This window comes from Limulus polyphemus, unplaced genomic scaffold (genome assembly GCF_000517525.1).
Source record: "Limulus polyphemus unplaced genomic scaffold, Limulus_polyphemus-2.1.2 Scaffold1714, whole genome shotgun sequence".
Taxonomy (NCBI): domain Eukaryota; kingdom Metazoa; phylum Arthropoda; class Merostomata; order Xiphosura; family Limulidae; genus Limulus; species Limulus polyphemus.
In genome coordinates, this window is record NW_013667324.1 from 57402 (window position 1) to 62874 (window position 5473).

A 5473-nucleotide genomic window follows, 5' to 3' on the forward strand; every position below is an offset into this window, starting at 1 on the left:
TATTAGATCGAGTCGTAACTCATACTCGTAGTGACACTATTACGCTACACTCTACACTACAGTCTACAGCACTTTCCAACAAACTTTTAAAAAAATCATTTTTTTAACATCGAGAATATCAAAATTTAAGAATTACACTATGTAACTTTCTTATTTTTAAATACTGTATTTTTTCTCAAAGTTTGACATTTTCTTTTCTTATAATATTATGTTAAAATGTTCAAAGCAATGTAACCTACAATTAGTAACTCAGCGCCACTACCTCTCTGCCAGCACTATTAAGCCTAACTAATTAATTGTTTAATCTTCCTGGCCTAGAATCATGGTATAACCCAAAACCCTAGAAACAGTTTTGCGTGCAGGTGGCCAACGGTGTTACTTAAGTATGTGACGTCACGGTCGCTAAATCAGCTGAAACTAAGTAAATGTAATGTGGTTGGTATGTTATAACATATTTTCTTTTGCTTGAACTCAAAGGTACCTAGAATAACTGCAATTCCAGGTTTTAACTTTTAAGACAATGATATGCACGCATTCAATTAGTAAACACTTGTCTATTATAATTTGTATATATGTATATCTTGTTAGTGAATGGTAATAAACAAATTTAGTCTGCTATTCATCATTAAAAATTAGGCTTAGAATATAATAACTATAACTAAGTAGGTGTAAGGCCTGTCTACTAGTAATCAATTGTAATCTTTGGCTGCTTTTATTTTTAATGAGGGTCTCTTTTATAAAATCATTTGTAGTGTGGATTACTTGAAGACTAGTTAGGACATTTTATATATATAAAGCGAGTTTATAAAGAAAACTTGTTTTATTTATTATGTTTCGGGCGTATGTCGTTCGTTAAACATACGTAGTTACTAAATTACATAATATATAAATTATTTATAATTCTTATATGAATACACGTAACATGAAATTGAGATCCTGAAGCGAACAGAACGTGAGGCGCCTTTACAAATTACAGGGTAAGATATGTGAAGTGAAATGTTGTGTTCTCTGGCTTTGTCATACAACAATTAAGTACAAATAATAACTAAAGGGACCTAGCAGAGATGAGACAAGAAATTTCAGAATAAAACTACACAAAAATAAATAAACGATTTAATATAATTAAAAATCCATTAAAATGGATATTGTTTCCACAGAGAATTTGGGGCAATAGTACTAGTTAAATAGTTGTCAAAAATAGGGTTAGAAAAGGTGTGATAAGGATATTTTGACCTCAGCTGTAATTACTTATAAAGAGATGATGCATCAACACTATCAATCCCTTAACAATCTTAAAAACCTCAATCAGATCCCCTTTAAATCATTTACTTTCAGGAGAATCAAGTTCAGATATCTTAATCTATTTTCATATGATAAATTTCCATCCCAGGTATCATCTTAGTAGCCCTCATCTGAAACCGTTCCAACAATCCAATGATCTGTACAATGACATTATAGCCTCATTAGACTTGTATTCAATATTTCTGTAGATACAACCTAAAATTATATTTGCCCTACCATTAGCAACAGTACATTGCTTGGATGGCTTAAGAAACTGATCAATCAAAGCACCCAGACCTTTTTCTTACATAACACCGTTAAGGATATTCCTGTTCGAATTATATTTATAATTCAAACTGTGATATCTCACGTACATTACCTTGCATTTATTATGATTAAAAGTCATTTACCATTTATTAGCTTAACTCATCGACTTTTGTAAGGCCGTAAATAGCATCCTCCTCACAGCCACTACCACCCAAAACTTTAATGTCATCAGAAAATTTAAATAATCCATTAACTATTCCTTCATCCATGTCATTGATGTAATTGTAAATAAAAAATAGCAAAGGTCCTGATGCTGAGCCCTGCGGTATCCAACTCTTTACAATAATCCAGTTTGACTGAACTCCATTTATAACAATCCTCAGTTTTCTTCCATCTGGGCAGTTTTCGATTGTTTAAGAAGTTCTTTAATTAAAAAAGTAGTTCTATATTTTATTGTTTTAATTTATGTATGTACTAGAGAGGGCTCGTCATTTCGATGACGTCAAGAATCTATTAATTTCCAGAAGTATTTAGTGTAACTAGTTCGCGATGGGTAGTAAGTGAGAAGTTATTGTGTTTCACTTTCCCTTGAATGTTAGATAGTGAGAGTTATCGAGTCTGTTCATTCATCTATTAGGTAGGAAATTTTGTGAATAAGATTTGTTTTTGTCAATTAAACGTAGGTGACATTGGTATCACAGTTTCTATTGGAAGTGAAAACATTGTTTGAACTTATGCCTACAACTTGTTCACAAAATGAACGTAGCCTGTTGCAGAAGAAATAAATTAATGCACTGTCGTTACGGGGTTGGACTTTACATTATTTTCACCAAAGAATTCGATAGAACACAGCACAAAAATATAAAGAAGTAACATTGTATTAGACATGAGGCATAATTATAGAACACAAAGGCAGGAAACGATTATAAAACTTACGTTCTCGTTTTTATGCTGAATCAGTAAGTAATTTTGAATTAAAGTGAAGATCTTGCAGATTAAATCAATAAAGAATAATAAACAGTGTGAAAATTTACAGTTATCATAGGTGGCGATATAATGATTTATCTTTTAATGGATAAACAATAATTAAAGAATGATATTTGTTGTTGTTAAGCTATACAATGGGCTATCTGTACTCTGCCCACTGTGGATACCGAAAATTGATTTTTGCTGATATCTTGATGATTGTTGTTTTCTTAGTGCAAAGCTACATAATGTGCTATCTGCACTCTGTCCACCACAGTAAATTGAACCTACATTTGTTTGCTTTATAAATCCGCAAATTTACCCGACCTACCAGGGAACTGAAATTATAAAGAGGGTGGGCTTATATTAAGTGATGAATTAATAAAGCTATAGAGGAGATCAGAGATATTTTTATAGTAAATATATTTTTGTTTATAATATTGTTACGTCTCTGTTTGTTTGTTAATTTTCTATAGAAATTCTTTCCCAGAAACTTCAGCGATACAAGTCCTTTCTTAAATAAAACTAGTTTATTCTTTCTCAATACAACTTTGCAATACACTTAATTTCCACAGTCACTTTAACTTAAACATACGCTATAATTCACAACGAACTATTCACGCACTTTACTCACAACCGCGCTTGATTCCATTGTCCGTCTCTATCTGTCTGCAATTAACATCTCTCCATTCCGTTACTTCTCGCCGGTCTTATATATACAAAATAGAGGGCGCATAGAGAAGACTAGAGTTGCCACGAATAAGATTAAGAATACAACTAATAAACTAATCTAAATTAGGGAATGTGAACTATAACACAAATAAAAGGTAAACGGTTTTGTGTAATTTCAATCTTGTGAATATTACGAAATTTCTAGATGATTTATTTGTTGAGAATATACCAATTAAAGTGACCGCATAAACCCAATGAGTTCGCAGACTTGCCACTGGGGGAGGGAGACATTTAAAGTATTGTTACGTCTCCGTTTGTTAATTGATTTTCCGTAACTTCGTTCCGACGAAACTTTAGCGACACAAGTCCTTACTTAATAAAACTGGTTTATTCTTTCTGAATATAACTTTACCGATACACTTATTTTCAACAGTCGCTCTTTTACAAACGTTTTAACAACGAACGTTAACTTCAACAATACTTCCTGACTGCAATTCAATTACTCACTACCTACACACACTGTTCCGTCACGTTGTCACCATCTTATATATATACCAGACTACCCTATATCTAGTAATCTCCCGACTATTCCCGAAGGTTCGAGTCACGTGACCTCGCTGACGCAACAATATCTTACTCGACCTACATCTTGGACGCATATTTATAGCCTGACTGAGGCCTAAAACGTTCCACAAACTACGAGATAATATTATTCAATAATACTCAATTCAAACAACGAGAAAAATTTAGAAGATTCTAGTGAAATGATGCAATAATACAATAATTGCCAATTCACAACAACTGAATTACACAATGTATGATCCATACAGAATTACGTACACAAACCTGCGATAAACTATCACTTCTAAAAATAACTAAGTTTAACACTCATTCTATACTTAAAATCATCTAAATGATAACAGTCGCATTAACCTTAACAGGCATGTATATCTAATGTTGCGTCAGCGAAGTCACATGACTAGTTTCTAGAATTATCCTGTACCTTGGCGAATGCTCTAGCATTTACTAGATATGGGGTAGTCTGGTATATAAAAGAGGGTGACAACGTGACGGAATAGTAGTGTGTGTAGACAGTGAGTAATTGATCTGCAGTCAGAGAGAGAGACGTATTGTTGAAGTTAACGTCGTTATTATAGTTTGTTATAGCGCGACTGTTGAAAATAAGTGTATCGTAAAGTTGTATTCGGAAAGAATAAACCAGTTTTATTAAGTAAGGACTTGTGTCGCTAAAGTTTCGTCGGAACGAAGTTACGGACAATCAATTAACAAACGGAGAAGTAACACTAACAAATATTATTATGCATTACAAATATACACATATACAAAGTACAGTATTTACACAAATCACTAACTTTCAGTCGTGCACAGCAGGAATCTGAACCCCTTTATACCTGTGTACACTGCCCTGACACTTTCTTTTGTCTCTGGTCTCAACAATAAGAAATAAAATAGAACCTCTTGAACAATTTGACTGGATGTCAGACGATTTTTATATTTTATTCTACTATAAACGAAAATTATAAAATTTAACTCAAACGAATTTGTCTGTACCTTCCAAATGCACCTGTTCTTCACTTAACTCGAAGTAATTCTTAAATCACCACATTTTAAATAAAAAATACGCAGAAAAATGAAATTTTCTCGTGAACAAAAGTGTGTGCATTCTGAAAAAGACTAAAATAGCACTCTTGAACCTTTTTCACTGTATTCTAGGTCAGGAAGTGGAAAACATGGTGTGAACATTCTCGACACAAATTTTCAACTCTTTCGACTGTACAAAAGATATTTAGTAGTAATAAACGTTTATTTTTTCTTTATGTTTTAAGACCAAGTAAATAATATATGTGTTAAATTACCAAAAGAATATTTATTAATTAAAATTTATTTACCACATAAAACTTTATAAGCACTGACTATAACGTTAGTAATAGTAAGCCTATTTGTAGTCTAATTAAATATATAAACGTAACATAAGGCTTAGCTGAAACACAACTTGGTAAATTTTATTTTGCTTTTGGCTACAGTTTAATGTCATAAAACTTCTGAATTAAACTATTGTGCTGTAACATCATCGAAGATTTAACAAAAAATAAAGAATCAAACACAAACCTTTCTAACAAATCAACATAATTCGATAAATATTGAGCAGTCAACATAAACGCCTTAAATTTCGCGCAAAGTTACACGAGGGCTATCTGCGCTAGCCATCCCTAATTTAGCAGTGTAAGACTAGAGGGAAGGTGGCTAGTCATCACCACCCACCGCC